The sequence below is a fragment of the Phyllobates terribilis genome, unplaced genomic scaffold (genome assembly GCF_046119375.1).
Source record: "Phyllobates terribilis strain yellow unplaced genomic scaffold, ASM4611937v1 Scaffold_11__3_contigs__length_659146591, whole genome shotgun sequence".
Classification (NCBI taxonomy): Eukaryota; Metazoa; Chordata; class Amphibia; order Anura; family Dendrobatidae; genus Phyllobates; species Phyllobates terribilis.
Window position 1 is genome coordinate 494,894,168 of NW_027362771.1, and position 18,204 is coordinate 494,912,371.

Genomic DNA, 18,204 nt, shown 5'->3' on the forward strand with positions numbered 1-18,204 from the left:
CTAGTTCTATTAGTCCTTCTATACTGACCTCCAGCAGGTTGCAAATTGAATATAATTTTTTTCTGCATCTAGCTCTGAAAAAATAGTTGGGCTTCTAGCGGTGTGTGGGACTTGGTCTATTAGTCCATCTATACTGACCTCCATCAGGTTGCAAATTAAAAATAATTTTTTTCTGCATCTAGCTCTGAAAAAATATTTGGGCTTCTAGCAGTGTGTGGGACTTGGTCTATTAGTCCATCTATACTGACCTCCATCAGGTTGCAAATTAAAAATATATTTTTTCTGCATCTAGCTCTGAAAAAATATTTGGGCTTCTAGCGGTGTGTGGGACTTGGTCTATTAGTCCATCTATACTGACCTCCATCAGGTTGCAAATTAAAAATAATTTTTTTCTGCATCTAGCTCTGAAAAATTATTTGGGCTTCTAGCAGTGTGTGGGACTTGGTCTATTAGTCCATCTATACTGACCTCCATCAGGTTGCAAATTAAAAATAATTTTTTTCTGCATCTAGCTCTGAAAAAATATTTGGGCTTCTAGCGGTGTGTGGGACTTGGTCTATTAGTCCATCTATACTGACCTCCATCAGGTTGCAAATTAAAAATAATTTTTTTCTGCATCTAGCTCTGAAAAAATATTTGGGCTTCTAGCAGTGTGTGGGACTTGGTCTATTAGTCCATCTATACTGACCTCCATCAGGTTGCAAATTAAAAATAATTTTTATCTGCATCTACAGTACCTCTGAAAAAATATTGGGCTTCTAGCAGTGTGTGGGACTATTTGTATTAGTCCATCTATACTGACCTCCATCAGGTTGCAAATTCAAAATAATTTTTTTCTGCATCTAACCCAGCCAATAGTTTTGGCCTAATACCACAGTTTGGCCACTCAGCTCTGCTCGGTTACCATCCATTGTTTTTTTGTGCAAACAACTCCAGAGTTGTGAATTAGTTAACCACCAAAATGAGTGGAAAAAGGCCTGCTGCTGGTGGAAAGGGGAATAGGCGTGTTGGGAAGGGGAAAAAAGGTTGTGTCCGTGGGGTAGGAGTTAAAGCAACAGTAACATCTGCAGAAGAAAGACCATCTTCCAGCCAAACTAAAATGTCTACTTCTTTTAGCGGACAATGTGATAAGATCCCTTTCTTACGGCCACGCCAATCGCTACAAATTCCAGATGAGGCACAAAAACAGCAGGTGCTTCAACGGATATCAAGTGCTCCTTTAAGTGGGCTCTCCTCCACATCAACTTCAACATCACAAATACTCCAGTCCTCAAAGGTGTCACCCAAATCGCACTTGCTTCCTCACAGCTCCCAAATCTCCAGCTGCCTGTCTGAGTATGAGGTAGAACAGATGGTTGAGTCTGCAGAGCTGTTTACTCATACTATAGCCTGGGAATCAGAGGTCGACTCCAGCGCTTCTGTGAATCCAGACGAGGAAATGATCTGCACTGATGCCCAGAATCTTTATGAGTCGGATCCAGGACCAGACGCAGAAGGTTCTGACCATAATGTAGACCCTCATTCCCAAACTGTAACTCCTGTTGGTGGAGATGTGGCACCCCAGGGGTCTGGTTTCCCACAGTAATGTAATGTTATGTCTGAGAGCAGGTGGGAGGTCCTTTGGTCAGGGATCCTGTGCATGCCACACTTCCTGCCCAGTCTTGGGAGGGGAAGACCTTCCCCTATATAAACCCGGGGCTGAAGCAGGGTTAGTCAGTCAAGGAGAGTAGAGACAAGAAACAGTTACAGGAAGAAACAGCAGAAGCTCAGTGGGAGCAATACTACTACAAGTCAGGGGCTGGCAGCTGCAGAGCTCGCCCTGACTGAGAAGCTATCTTACCGGACCCGGCGTCCGAGGCTGTGAGGACTAACTCTTACCCAGCAGCAGAAGCCGACCGGCAGGGGATTTCAGGTCCTCAGGCCCAGAAACCCGAAGGCACGGTCACACGCGTGGGACCAGCACCGCCATCGTGGAGCGGAAGCCATTAGAAGGCCCCGAGTCACCGGCCATACGGGTGAGCACCACACGGTACACTCAGGGACGTGGGCTACTTATATCCGCTTCTAGCAAGGTAGCCAGAAGAGTACAGTCAGTTTGGGAGGCCTACAACTCCGCCTGACCAGGGGAGATCCCATCTGCTCAAGGACTGACCAGGCCCCGTTCGCTAGCAAGTACTCCGGGAGGGTCTATCGTTGTTACCAGTAAAGACCCTGAATCACACCGCACCGTCTCTGAGTGGTTCCTGCTACCCTCATCTTCCACGTCGGCTGCCCTGAGGCCATACCCCTCCCGTTGGGGGTTATACTATCACGCTGCACAATTCTACACCGGCCTCAGCGGTCTGCCCTGCAGCGGCAGCTCCATAGCTGCAAATCAACGGGTGGCGTAGTCGACACTCAAATAACATCTATCAAGACTGCCACACACTGAGTTGACTCCCTGGGCACGGACCAGGTCCCCGCCACTCGGAGACTACAACCCTCATCTGATCCGGTTCCGGGTAAGCCCCCGTGCGCGAGACGCTGCGCGACACAGCAGGCCAAGGGGCGCGTCAACTTTGGCGTAGTCGGCAGGATTTCGTGCCCGCAACCAACGGGTACTGCGTGCCTGAAAAAGAGACTTTTAAAACTTACCATCCGTGAAGTTTTCCCGCCATCGGTGAAGATTCCCGCCATCCGGCGCCATTTTCAGCCTTCTTCCCGCCATCTGTGAAGATTCCCGCCATCCGGCGCCATCTTCAGCCTTCTTCCCGCCATCCGTGGAGTTTTCCCGCCGTTGGATGCCATCTTGAGGACGCCGCGCGGGAAGAAGAGGGGCGTGGACTTCGAAAGCGCGCGAGAACTGAAGCCCCGCCTCACGTCCGGACGTTGCGTAAGGTCCTGGAAGGAGCCCAGCAGACGCCGACGTCACCGGAGCGCGACGGAAGGTCCTCAACCCTGACGATCTACTGCAGAGCCGCGGCCTACGGAACAGGATCATCGCAAGGTAGGCCACGGTCCACTAGGGGGGAGGAAGATGTCGGATGCGGAGGAGAGCTTCATTGCCTCAACCCCCGCCAGCGCCACCGCTGCTGCAGTTATGCCCTTCACCATGCCCTATATCCCGGGAGCAGCTTGGCTACCCCAGTACTCAGGGGAGTCACATACCCTGCATGACTTTAGAGAAAAGCTGGATAGCCTCTTCCAGGTGTACCCCCTCACAGAAGAGCAAAAAGTGAGCATCCTGGTGGCCCAACTAACCGGGGCAGCCAAAAGGGAAGTAAAATCCTGGCCACCTGGGAGGAAGACTGTCGCAGGGATACTAACCCGGCTGAAGGATACCTTTGATACCCGCACCTCAGCCGAGATTAAGCTTAGATTCTACGGGTGCAAGCAGCGAGCGCATGAGAGTATAAGGGACTATGCACTAAACCTACAAGAGGCCCTGAGGGCCATTAAGCAGACCGACCCTGATGGAGTGGGAAACGAGGACAGGCTGTTGACCGAACAATTTATAGAGGGACTATATTGTAATGCCCACCGAACCCAGTTGCGGGCGATGGCCTTACAGGATCCCCATCTGGGCTTTGCACAGTTCAAGGACAGAGCCATCCGGGTGCTCCGAGAACCGGCACCGGGTGGCGTTGTGACCCACAGGCGCCCAGCTATCACTTACCACCAGGAGGCGGCGCCCTTGTCGGCAGGGCCTGTGGGAGCTGATGCACAGGCTTTGGACAATGACCCGGCTCCAGACCTATACCATCAGGTCCAAGAGCTAGCTAAGAGCGTTGCTGCGCTAACCCGAACTGTGCAGTCTTTACAGGTTTCCACCCCAGGGAAGATCCAGCTGGCATCCGGACCGGAGGACATCCCGTGGCGTCGACCAAGGAGGACCCCACCGGCCAGAGGAAGACCCAGTGACCGATACAGCGAAGACGGACGACCCATCTGCCGCCGCTGCAATCAACCCGGACATATGGCAAGGTACTGTTCTTTAAACGGGCACAACCTGGGGTAGAGGGCCAACCCCCAGGAAAAAGATCACCAGGCCCATCGAACTGGCGCGACAGATATGTGGGAGGACGTCCAGTCTTGCCTGTGGTACTGGATGGCATTCCCATGAGTGCCCTACTGGACACCGGGTCACAGGTCACCACCATCCCGTACGTGCTCTTTAAGCAGTACTGGAATGACTCGGATATTACCCGCTACCCTGACGACGACTTGAGTATCATCGCCAGCAATGGCCAGCCCGTGCCACAGATCGGATTTAAAGAGGTGACCATCAAAATCGGTAGAGTCGAACTGGCAGCACAGGGACTGATCATTGTAGATATTGACAAACATGAGAGTCACCCAAAAATAACTCTAGGAACTAATGTAATTGAAAATTGTCTTGCAGAGGTGATTTTCCTTTTACAGCAGGTTGCCAAGAACGCCAGCTCCGGCGAGCAGCGGGTGCTCCAGAAAGAGATCCGGACACTGATGCGACGGCAACAGGTGGAACTCTCCGGCGGTGAGATTGGTAGCGTAAGAATGTGTGACCCTTTTCCTATTGCCATGCCCCCAAAAAGTGAAATGATGATTTGGTGCCGGGCAGCTATTGGTCTGAGAGGTAGAGATTACCAGGCAATGGTAGAACCAGTTTACTCAGACAGTAGGCCCACCATCTTGACAGCACGGGGGGTGGTTAATGTACGCCATGGGAGGGTGCCCGTTCGCATAATCAATATCGGGAAGAGGGAAGTGTACCTGCCCCGGTATGCCACGCTAGCCAAATTATATACCATTAACCAAAATGCTATACAATCTGTGGAACCCTTGCCTCCATCTCACCCGGAGGAAGGTAACGGCTCTAAGAAAACAAAGGAGGACTGGTGTCAGCAACTACATTTGGGTACTGACTCCACTCCCTCACATCAGAAACAGGGAGTCTATCGGGTGGTTCAAGAGTACGAGAGAGTGTTTAGTAAACACCCGTTAGACTTCGGGCGAGTCAAGGGGGTAGAACACCACATCCCCACGGGAGACCATCCTCCCATAAAAGAGAGGTATCGACCCGTACCCCCTGCACACTACCAACACGCCAAGGGGATGCTTAGAGACATGAAGGAGGCTGGGGTGATCAGGGATAGCTGTAGCCCCTGGGCAGCTCCACTAGTCTTAGTCAGAAAAAAAGACAACACCATGAGGATGTGTGTAGATTACCGGAAAATCAACCGTATCACACACAAGGATGCGTACCCCTTACCAAGGATAGAGGAGTCATTGGCTGCTTTAAGATCTGCTAACTTCTTCTCTACCTTGGATCTCACTAGCGGGTACTGGCAGGTTCCTGTAGCAGAGGCGGACCGGGAGAAGACCGCATTCACCACCCCGATGGGACTTAGCGAGTTCACCTGCATGCCGTTCGGACTCTGCAACGCACCAGGAACCTTCCAACGACTAATGGAGTGTTGTCTGGGCCACAGAAACTTCGAGACGGTCCTGTTGTACCTGGACGATGTCATCGTATATTCCAAGACGTATGAGGACCACCTGAAACACCTGGCGGAAGTGTTCGAAGCTCTGGCGAGTTACGGCCTAAAGGTGAAACCCTCCAAGTGTCACCTCCTGAAACCAAAGGTGCAGTACCTGGGACACGTGGTGAGCGCTGACGGAGTGGCTCCCGACCCTGATAAGATCACCGCAATTAAGGAATGGCCAAGCCCCTCCAGCGTAAAAGAAGTGCGGCAGTTCCTCGGGTTGGTAGGCTACTACCGAAGGTTTATTCCCGGTTTCACCAAAAAGGCAGCACCTATGCAGGACCTCCTGATAGGCCAGTCCCGGAAGGCCAAGAACCAGAAGCCGCCCTTCAAATGGGAGGAGCTGGAAGAAGAGTCCTTCCGCCAGCTGAAGATGGCCCTCACGGGGGACGAAATCCTGGCGTACCCGGATTATAGCCAGCCCTTTATCCTCTACACCGACGCCAGTAACATCGGGCTAGGAGCCGTACTGTCCCAGATCCAGCAGGGGAAGGAACGAGTAATCGCCTACGCCAGCCGAAAGCTGCGACCCACCGAAAGGAATCCCGAGAATTACAGCTCATTTAAGCTAGAGTTCCTGGCCGTAGTATGGGCAGTCACCGAGCGCTTTAAGCATTACCTCGCTTCTTCCCGGTTCACCGTGTACATGGATAACAACCCGTTGACATACCTGGACACGGCAAGACTCGGTGCCCTGGAGCAGAGGTGGATGGCCCGTCTGTCCAACTACGAGTTCACCATCAAATACCGGGCCGGACGCTCCAATACCAACGCGGACGCCCTGTCCAGGATGCCCAACCTGCCGGACGAAGGAGAAGATCCGGAGGGACTGGAAGAAGTTGAACTCCCTGCGTTCCACCGTCATGGGACTATCCAGTACTCCCACCGGGTAAGGAGTAAGCAGGCTGCTACGTTGAACCCCTTACCTCACTACAACTGGGCGGAAACGCAAGACAGCGACCCTGCCGTCCGACTGGTGAAGGAGATGCTGACTCGCCCGGAGGCTTGCCTTGAACCAGACGCTCCGGAGGAAGCCAAACAACTATGGGCAGAGAGGAGTCGACTGTTCCTTTACAAGGGGAAGCTGTGCAGCAGAATGGTTAACTCCCGGACGCATGAACTACTCTGGCAAGTAGTGGTGCCACGAAGAGACGCAGCCATGGTGATGGAGGCATACCACGACGGAGCTGGACACTTCGGGTGGAAGAAGCTGGAGTTCCTGCTGCGCGAGCGATTCCACTGGGTAGGCATGAGGGGAACTATTGAGAAGTGGTGCAGAGACTGTGGCCCGTGCAACCTAAGAAGGAAGGATCGTGCCAGCCAGAAGACTCCCCTGCAGTCCATCGTCACCCGGCAGCCGTTGGAACTGGTAGCCTTGGATCATGTAAAACTGACCCCAAGCAGAAGTGGCTACGTCTACGCACTAACCATCGTGGATCACTACTCCCGGTTCTTGGTTGTCGTCCCCGTCAAGGACTTAACAGCTCGAACAGCAGCAAGAGCCTTCCAGCAGCATTTCTGCCGTCCACACGGGTACCCGGACCAAGTGTTGACAGACCAGGGACCTGCCTTTGAAGCGGAGGTCTTCCAAGAATTCTGCACTCTGTATGGCTGTCGGAAGATAAGGACGACACCCTATCATCCGCAAACTAATGGACTTTGTGAGAAAATGAACCAGGTGGTAATGGATCTTCTGAAAACGTTGCCCCTGGAAGAACGCAGTCTGTGGCCTGAGAAGCTGCCCGATCTGGTGGACCTATACAACCACATCCCAGTATGTTCCACCAACTGTACCCCGGCTTACCTAATGAGGGCAAGACCTGGTAAGTTACCTGTTGACCTGGAAATGGGAGTCCTGACACCCGAGGACACTTCACCAGAAGCAGACTGGGACACAGAGAGGCAGCAGCAGTACCGGAGAGTACAGGAGAGCGTGGAGCGAAGTCTCTGTCAGGCTAGGGAAAGACAAGAGAAAACTTACAACCAGTATGCTCCCGCTGTTCCCCTGGTACCCGGAGAGCAGGTCTTGAAGAGGAAGAGACGGCTCCACAAGTTGGACGACCAGTGGGAGAAGGACCCGTACACCGTACTGCCCTCAAGCCACGAGAACCCGAAGGTTTGTACCATCAGTAAAGACGGAGGGGAAACCACAGCCATTGTATCTCGGGACCACCTGAAAAAGTGTCCCGAACAACTGAGGAACCCTGAAGAGGAACAAGAAGACCATCGACCCGTAGAGGAAAGGGAAGATATGGTTAGTACTGTGCTCGGGGACTTCCCTCGGTCTTGGACTCAAGTCAATGGTGCAGTTATGGTACCCGTACTCACCTTCCTCCTACCAGCATCCCAAGCACCTACGGAGCAACAGGTAGAGCTGGAAGAACAGCCGGTCCAGGAGGCAGAAGACCCCACACCAGCAGACCAGGAGGATCAACCCTCTGCTTGCAGTGAGCCTGCCATATCCCTAGTGAGCCAAAGAGCCGGTAGACAGCTGCCCAGTTTACCCTTGACAGCTCCTACACCCTGTAGTTCAGGGCTAGACAGTCAGCTCCGTAGGTCCACTAGGGCCACTAGAGGCCAGTTACCCGCACGTTGGAGGATTTGAAGTGTATAAATTGTTTTATTTATGTTTACCTGTGTATTGTTGCTTGTGTATAATTTTGTGTTTCTAGTTATTTGTAGGAGTCCTTGGTGGATTTACCGGGAATCCCTTGTACATAGTTGGAGCGTAACCCAGGACGGACTAAAGACTGTTAAGGACTCGGGGCAGGACAAACCCCTACCTGGTTACGTCTCCCTGTTTTGGTGAAATGGACACCTTGGTTTTCTTCAAAGACTACACCCGGTTACGGACAAGCCGTGACCACCTTTATGTGTTTCTTCTTATTGTACTATTATTGTTGTTATATCTTGTTATGTTTTTCTAAAATATGTTTAGTCCCGGAGTACTAAATTTCACTAGGGGGGAATGTGGCACCCCAGGGGTCTGGTTTCCCACAGTAATGTAATGTTATGTCTGAGAGCAGGTGGGAGGTCCTTTGGTCAGGGATCCTGTGCATGCCACACCTCCTGCCCAGTCTTGGGAGGGGAAGACCTTCCCCTATATAAACCCGGGGCTGAAGCAGGGTTAGTCAGTCAAGGAGAGTAGAGACAAGAAACAGTCACAGGAAGAAACAGCAGAAGCTCAGTGGGAGCAATACTACTACAAGTCAGGGGCTGGCAGCTGCAGAGCTCGCCCTGACTGAGAAGCTTTCTTACCGGACCCGGCGTCCGAGGCTGTGGGGACTAACTCTTACCCAGCAGCAGAAGCCGACCGGCAGGGGATTTCAGGTCCTCAGGTCCAGAAACCCGAAGGCACGGTCACACGCGTGGGACCAGCACCGCCATCGTGGAGCGGAAGCCATTAGAAGGCCCCGAGTCACCGGCCATACGGGTGAGCACCACACGGTACACTCAGGGACGTGGGCTACTTATATCCGCTTCTAGCAAGGTAGCCAGAAGAGTACAGTCAGTTTGGGAGGCCTACAACTCCGCCTGACCAGGGGAGATCCCATCTGCTCAAGGACTGACCAGGCCCCGTTCGCTAGCAAGTACTCCGGGAGGGTCTATCGTTGTTACCAGTAAAGACCCTGAATCACACCGCACCGTCTCTGAGTGGTTCCTGCTACCCTCATCTTCCACGTCGGCTGCCCTGAGGCCATACCCCTCCCGTTGGGGGTTATACTATCACGCTGCACAATTCTACACCGGCCTCAGCGGTCTGCCCTGCAGCGGCAGCTCCATAGCTGCAAATCAACGGGTGGCGTAGTCGACACTCAAATAACATCTATCAAGACTGCCACACACTGAGTTGACTCCCTGGGCACGGACCGGGTCCCCGCCACTCGGAGACTACAACCCTCATCTGATCCGGTTCCGGGTAAGCCCCCGTGCGCGAGACGCTGCGCGACACAGCAGGCCCAGGGGCGCGTCAGAGACAATGAGGAAGACGATGATAAGACTCAAATACCTGATTGGAGCGACAACTTTAGTTTTTTGTCAGGGCAGGAACAGGTTGGCTCTGAGGACGACGGGTGTGATAACGCACAGGGTGATGATGATGAGGTCGGAGATCCCACTTACTGTCAACCCACAGTCAGCCAAGAGATGAGGTCAGCAGAGGAGGTGGAGGAAGATGCTAGTGACGACGAGGTCAGGTTGCGCCTTCCTGGACAGAGACGTAGTACTGGAAGCACGTCAACAACTGCATCCTCAAACACAACTCTGCCTCTCACCACAAGTCGTGGTGGCTCTTCAGGTCGCATGGGTGCTAAGCCTTGCATAGCCTGGGCATTTTTTCAGATCGATAAAGATGACCCAACTCGTGTTATCTGTAACATTTGTCAGCAAAAGCTAAGTAGAGGCCAAAAAATACATAGTTTGAGTACTTCATGCATGAACCGGCACATGGACATGAATCATAAGTTGCAGTGGGAAGCTCAGTGTGCTACAATGCGGCCTAGCCGGCCGGGCCAATCACCGTCTGCCATATCTTGTGCATCCGCGGCCTCTTCATCCTCTGTGACTGGGGGGACAGCAGTCACACCTGTTTTGGGGCGCAGACCTGCCACCTCTTTACCCGCAACAGCCAGCGTGATTGGCAGGTCATCATTTTCTTTGGAGGTGGTAACACCAGCTGGTGTTGAGCGCTGTCCGACATCGATAGCACCACCTTTGGATCAAGGCAACCTAACATGTCCGCCTGCATCTTCCTCACAGACCGGCAGTTTGCCGGGGACACCCTTATCAACCCCGTCTAAGCACAATAGCCAGCCCTCGGTCCCTCAGATGTGGACAAGTAAAAGACCATTTCCTCCTAGCCATGAGAAAGCTAAGAGGTTGAATTTCACCATCTGCAAGCTCTTGGCTACAGAAATGCTGCCTTTCCGCCTGGTGGACACAGAGGATTTTCGAGACCTTATGTCCGTCGCAGTGCCCCAGTACCAGATGCCCAGTCGGCACTACTTCTCAAAGAAAGATGTGCCTGCGCTCCACCAGCATGTCGCACACAACATCACCGCTTCTTTGAGAAACTCTGTGTGTGACAGGGTGCATTTCACCACAGACACTTGGACGAGTAGGCATGGACAGGGGCGTTACATGTCGCTGACTGGGCACTGGGTAACTATGGTGACAGCAGGACAAGGGGCTGCTGTCCAAGTCTTGCCGTCCCCACGAGTTGTGCGTCAATCCTCTTTATGTCAAAGTTCCTCCACTGCTTCTGCCTCCTCAACCTCCTCTCGGTCTTCCACCTGCACCCAAAGCCTGTCTGGTCATGCCACAAGCTTTCTAACTGCGCAGAAGGGATCCTGCACACCTCCTTACTATGCTGGCAGTAGGGCTCAACGTCATCAGGCGGTTTTTACATTGAAATGTCTGGGAAATGTGAGTCACACAGCTGAGGAGTTGTGGTCAGCTCTGGAGAACCAATTTCATGAATGGTTGTCTCCACTGGACCTGAAACCAGGGAAGGCCGTGTGCGACAATGCTGCAAACCTGGGTGCGGCCCTTCGCCGGGGCAATGTCACACACGTGCCTTGTATGGCTCACGTGTTGAACCTGGTTGTCCAGCAATTTTTAGCCCACTATCCCAGACTAGATGGCCTTCTGCAGAGGGCACGGTCGCTGTGTGCTCACTTCCGCCGTTCGCATCCCGCAGCTCAGCGACTTACATCTCTACAGAAGTCGTTGGGCCTGCCACTTCACCGGCTAAAATGCGATGTGCCTACCCGGTGGAATTCAACTCTGCACATGTTGCAGCGACTGTGGCAGCACCGACAAGCCCTGGTGCAATACGTTCTGACGTATAGCCTGGGCCAACGAGATTCAGAGGTGGGGCAAATCACGCTGGAGGAGTGGTCTCAGATCAGGGACCTATGCACCCTTCTGCACAGTTTTGAAATGGCGACGAAGATGTTTAGTGCTGACGATGCCATTATCAGCATGACTATTCCGGTGATTTACATGCTGGAGCACATGTTAAACAGAATTCGGAGTCAGGTGGTGGCACAAGAGGAGGTGGAGGAAGTAGAGGAGGAGGAGTTGTATGCGGAAGGGCTAACATCTGCAAGGTCCAGACGGTCGGCAGCACCAAGGCGGCAGGCATGTGAGGGTGGGGGAGATGGTTTTACCAGGGCGCATGGTAGCAGCCAAACTAGTGAGGAAGGTGCAGGAGCCCAGGAAGAAGTGGAGGACGAACTGATGGAAGACTCATCAGATGAGGGAGACCTTGATCACATTTCTGTTGTGCGAGGTTGGGGGGAGAGGACAGAGGAAGGAAGCATGATTGTTACCTCGCCACCAACACAACAGGGACTTGGTGCTCCTGGATGCGCAACACACATGAGTGCCTTCTTGCTGCACTACCTGCAACATGACCCTCGAATTGTGAGAATTAGAAATAATCCTGACTACTGGGTTGCCACACTGTTAGATCCCCGGTACAAAAGTAAATTTGCAGAAATTATTCCTGCCATAGAAAGGGATGCACGCATGCAGGAGTATCAGCAGAGACTGTTGCAGAATCTTACATGTGCTTTTCCACAAAATACCAGTGGTGCACGTAGTGAATCTCACAGTTCCAACTTGCCAACCGTGGGACCGTCAAGTGTTCAGCACTCAAACCGTAACAGAACCACAGTATCTGCTGGTAACATCAATTTTGCGGAATCATTTCACCACTTTTTTAGCCCATCCTTTGCAAGGCCACAGGAGACAAGAAGTCTGACACATAGTCAACGCCTAGAGACGATGGTACAGGAGTATCTCCAAGTAAACATTGAAGCCACGACTGTGTCACTGGACCCTTGCTCTTTTTGGGCTTCCAATCTGGATAAATGGCCGGAGCTAGCCACTTACGCCTTGGAGATCTTGTCATGCCCCGCAGCCAGCGTTCTGTCTGAACGTGTGTTCAGCGCTGCTGGTGGTGTGCTGACAGATAAGCGCACGCGGCTCTCCACTGATAATGTAGACAGACTCACGTTCATAAAGATGAACAAATCATGGATCCGAAACGACTTTTCTACCCCTGTGTCATCCTGGGGAGAGTAAAAGCTTGATGATTGGTTAAAATCACCCTACCAACCGTTTTAAGCTTTCAAATTACTAATCATGTTTATCTGTATCTTGACTGGAAAATAATTTGGGCTTTGTAGCAGTGTGCAGCACTGATCCTATTAGGCCATCTATACTAAAGCTTCACCAGATTTAAAATTAAAAATAATTTTTAGCTGCATCTAGCCCGGAAAATAATTTTGGGGCTCCGAGATGCGCAAGGCACATAAGTGCCTTGTTGCTGCACTACCTGCAGCATGACCCTCATATTGTCAGAATTCGAAGTAATCATGACTACTGGGTTGCCACACTCTTAGATCCCCCAAACTTTTCGATCAACCTTTTCATTTTAATAAAGACCAAAAAAATGGTCATTTTTGAAATTATAAGCAATAGCAGGTTGTTAGAAACTGAAATCAAACAGTTTTCAACTCAAAACTTTATTCTAGGTGATGTTACATTTTCACATAGGACCCCTTGTTCGAAAGGAGCTTCTGAACTCTCTCGTCCATTGAATTTGTCAGGTTTTGGATGGTTTCTGCTTCAATTGTTTTGCATGAGGACAGAATACCCTCCCAGAGCTGTTGCTTAGATGTGAACTGCCTCCCGCCATCATAGACACTCCTTTTAATGATGCTCCAAAGGTTCTGAATGGGGTAGAGGTCAGGGGAGCATGGGGGTCACACCATAAGTTTGTCCCCTTTTATGCCCATATCAGCCAGAGATGCAGATGTTTTATGTGCAGCATGAGATGGTGCATTATCATGCAGAAAAATGATCTTGCTGTGAAATACACGGTTCTTCTTCTTGAACCATGGCAGGAAGTGCTGTTTGAGAAAATCCACATACATTATGGAGTTCATCTTTAGCGCCTTCAGGTATCCTAAAGGGGCCGACAATCTCTCTCCCCATGATTCCAGCCCAAAACATTACTCCACCTCCTCCTTGTTGGCGCTGTAGCCGTGTTTGCGTGGGGTGTCCATCAACCAGCCATCCTCCACTCCATCCATCTGGACCATCGAGCGCTGCACGGCACTCATCCGTGAACAAAACAGTTTTGAAATCAGTCTTCATGTAATGTTTGGCCCACTGGAGCCGTTTCTGCTTGTGTGAAGTGGATAGAGGAGGTCGACAGGATGGCGCATGCACAGCTGCAAACCTCTGAAGGACCCTGCATCTTGTTGTTCGGGGGACGTTGGAGGCACAAGCAGCTTCAAAAACTTGTCTGCTGCTATGACAAGGCTTTTTTGCCGCTGCTCTTTCAACCTGACGTAATTGCCTGTAGGAAAGAGTCCTCAATTTGCCCTTATCAGCACGCACACGTGTGTACTGTGAATCAGCTACATACTTCTTGATTGCCAAGACACTTCATCCTGATCATCGCACAATGTTGATTGTAGTCATGCCTTGACCTAAACACTCCACAATTTGTTGCTTCTCAGCAGCCGACACATCCTTTTTCTTTCCCATTTTAGCAGAAAATGTAGGCTGCTTAATAATGTGAGAGAGCCTTCTTAAGTAGTCTTGCCTTTCATTGGACACACCTGCCAAACTAATTAGCACAGGTGTCTGCAATTGCTTATAGTGATATAAAGAGCCCTGACACACATCACCATCAATGAGTTTAACTGACAAACAAACAAATTCTTCCCTTATCACTCCTAAACACTTTTTGTATAATAATTTGGAACGCAGTGTACATGTGCTTTTCCACAAAACACCAGTGGTTCACGTAGTGAATCTTACAGTTCTAACTTGCCAACCGTGGTCTGTATGGAGTTGTTCAATAAAGGGCCCAAAATTAAGATAACATAGATGGGAGAGGTCTCTATGAATAGGAATTCCTAAGTATTTGATACCCTGTGAGGGCCAGGCAAAGGGAAAGTTGGACTGGATGAAATCCTATATGGATTTGGGAAGGGAGACATCGAGGGCCTCAGACTTCGCTGCATTGATTTTAAAATTTTACCATGTAACAAAGTGATCTATTTCAGCCATAACAGCATGGATGGATATATGTGATTGAGTGATATATACTAGGACATCATCAGCAAATAGAGAGCACTTGTACTCGGTGCCTCCCACCTCAATCCACCTAATATTGGGGTTATGGCGAATTGATGAGAGCAGGTGCTCCGTCACTAGGATGTATAAGAGAGGGGACAGAGGACATCACTGCCTTGTCCCATTGGTGATTGTGAAATGTGATGAAAATGTTCTGACGCACCCCCTGGGCCTTGGGACACCTGGAGCCGGACCCTTTTTGGTGGATGCTGGTGGTTGTAGTCTTCGTGGCGGCGACCCAGTTCCGTGGCTCAGGGCGGTCAAACCAGTGGCGGAACTATTTATGTGGTTTTCATGTTTAAATGTCCGACTACGCCACCCGTGGATTGCGGTCAGAGTGAACCGCCGCTACAGGGCAGACCACTGAGGCTGGTGTTGTGGGTGCAGCAGAGCGTAGCATAACTCCCCACGGGAGGAGTATAGCCTCAGGGCAGTGTATGCGGAGGATGGGGGTGATGGTGCAGGGCAGCAGCAGTAACGACACGGAGTCAGTGATGCAGTTCAGGGCCTTTACTCACAGTTCTTATTATCCAGACCACGTCTGCAGGTAACGGCTGCCCACGTCGTACTGTGCTCACCAGGTGAGGGGCTCAGACAACTCCCAGATAACTTTGGAGCACTTCACAGGACCCCCTTTGTGTGTCCTTTGTCTGGCCTTTCTTACCAACACTTCTGTCCGGCTGCCTCGGGCCTCCTCTTGGTAAACTTGGCGCCAGTTTCCCTGACCCTATGTGGTGCCTTCCTAGCGGGTGTAGCGAGGGGCTGCGCCACATAAAATGTCAGAGCATCCGGTTTCTAGCTGAGGGTCGTTTCCTGCCTCCACTAGTTCGGGGACCGGTCTCCCCCTTTGGCCTGACCCCTCCACGCAGGTGGATTCGGGCGTGCGGTGGCGACTCGCCCGTCCGCACCCCTGGGATCCCTTCATTCCTCGTTCCTGGAGCCTTCTCCGCTCCTCTTCCTTCCTTCTCCCTCTTCCAGGCCTGGGCCTCTGTTACTAGGCCCGCCTCCGGAGCAGAGCTCATGCAGAGCCCCTGCTCCCTGCCACTTCTGCTCAGACTTCTCTGCACTGAACTAAGATGGTGCCCACCTTTTATACTCCCTTCTCAATGCACCCAGGAACTGCTTCCTCCCTGCTCCTGCACTACAGGGTTCCCCTTCCTCAGTGTTCCCTCCCCCCACTCCAGCCAGGGACAGGGACTGTCGTGCCCATCTCAGGGGCATATTGGTCGCCCTGCCCCACGGCAATGTGGTGTAATGCATGCAGGTGTCGGGTCCTGATCCACACTCCATCCTTACCTGAGAGTGAGATATCACACCTCTGGGTGAGGTGCAATACGTCTGTAGCAACCGAGCCCTCAGGGTGCTACAGTTCCATTTATCTTCAGCCTAGGTGACGTATTGCGATACAGGGCCGTGATTTTGGCTATAAAAGGGTCCCCTAGACCCCTACCCCAAGCTTTTTAAGAGAATCATATATGGCGTGCCAGGAGACTCTATGGAATGCTTTCTCAGCATCCAACGAGAGTATCTAATTACAAATTTTTAACTGCATCTAGCCCAGGAAATACTTTGTGCCTAGTAGCAGTGTCTGCTAGTGAGCGGATTATCCCGGCTGTTAAGCAAGCTGCACCACCTGTAGTTTAGACACTTAATTTTTTCAAAGGAAATGCTTCGGGACCATGGGATACTTAGTGAAGAGCATCAGGAGGCACCCCAAGGCATAGGGGCTGGGACTGGCAGTAGGATGCCTTGCGGTGGACAGCCGAGCTCGATCCTTATAAAAGCTTTTTAACTGCAGCAGCTTTAGTGGACGCTACTGGAGCTGGAATTACCGCGGCTGCTGGCATGAGACTTGCCCTCCAATAGATCCTTGTAAATGGATTTAAAGTGTATTCATTCAAATTAGAGAGACAATTTAAATTAAAAAGCTTAGAGCTGCCTCCACCACAGGGGGGCTCGCTCGACCCACCAGCGGACAGGCACCAGTATTGGGAGAGGGGGGCTCACCGTCAGGGTTCACCGCGGCTCTGGCACAAACCCGGCGACACGGAGGTGGCACGGGCAGGAGCGGACTGGCCGTGTCGGCTTCTCACTTTTTGGATTTTAGAAGGGCATGACATGCCTATATCTGTGTCTCCCCCTCCTTTTACTCCTCCACCTCTTTTATTTTCGCATGACTATATGTACTTGTCACTTTTCCATGTGTTAGTTATGTCTTCTGAGCAGTTTGTCAGCTTTTGGACACCTTTGAAGGTGTTTTCTATGTGTTTCTGTGTGTTTTTGTTTGCCTGCCATTGGTTTTAACGGTGTTCGAAGGTGTTCGACGAACAGTTCGACGAACAGTTCGGCGAACACACGGGTGTTCGACGAACCGAACCGAACTCGAACACTACGGGGGTGGCTCAACACTAAAGACTACTTAAGAAGGCTCTCTCACATTATTAAGCAGCCTACATTTTCTGCCAAAATGGGAAAGAAAAAGGATGTGTCGGCTGCTGAGAAGCAACAAATTGTGGAGTGTTTAGGTCAAGGCATGACTACAATCAACATTGTGCGATGATCAGGATGAAGTGTCTTGGCAATCAAGAAGTATGTAGCTGATTCACAGTACACACGTGTGCGTGCTGATAAGGGCAAATTGAGGACTCTTTCCTACAGGCAATTACGTCAGGTTGAAAGAGCAGGGGCCAAAAAGCCTTGTCATAGCAGCAGACAAGTTTTTGAAGCTGCTTGTGCCTCCAACGTCCCCCGAACAACAAGATGCAGGGTCCTTCAGAGGTTTGCAGCTGTGCATATGCCATCCTGTCGACCTCCTCTATCCACTTCACACAAGCAGAAACGGCTCCAGTGGGCCAAACATTACATGAAGACTGATTTCAAAACAGTTTTGTTCACGGATGAGTGCCGTGCAGCGCTCGATGGTCCAGATGGATGGAGTGGAGGATGGCTGGTTGATGGACACCCCACGCAAACACGGCTACAGCGCCAACAAGGAGGAGGTGGAGTAATGTTTTGGGCTGGAATCATGGGGAGAGAGATTGTCGGCCCCTTTAGGATCCCTGAAGGCGCTAAAGATGAACTCCATAATGTATGTGGATTTTCTCAAACAGCACTTCCTGCCATGGTTCAAGAAGAAGAACCGTGTATTTCACAGCAAGATCATTTTTCTGCATGATAATGCACCATCTCATGCTGCACATAAAACATCTGCATCTCTGGCTGATATGGGCATAAAAGGGGACAAACTTATGGTGTGACCCCCATGCTCCCCTGACCTCTACCCCATTCAGAACCTTTGGAGCATCATTAAAAGGAGTGTCTATGATGGCGGGAGGCAGTTCACATCTAAGCAACAGCTCTGGGAGGGTATTCTGTCCTCATGCAAAACAATTGAAGCAGAAACCATCCAAAACCTGACAAATTCAATGGACGAGAGAGTTCAGAAGCTCCTTTCGAACAAGGGGTCCTATGTGAAAATGTAACATCACCTAGAATAAAGTTTTGAGCTGAAAACTGTTTGATTTCAGTTTCTAACAACCTGCTA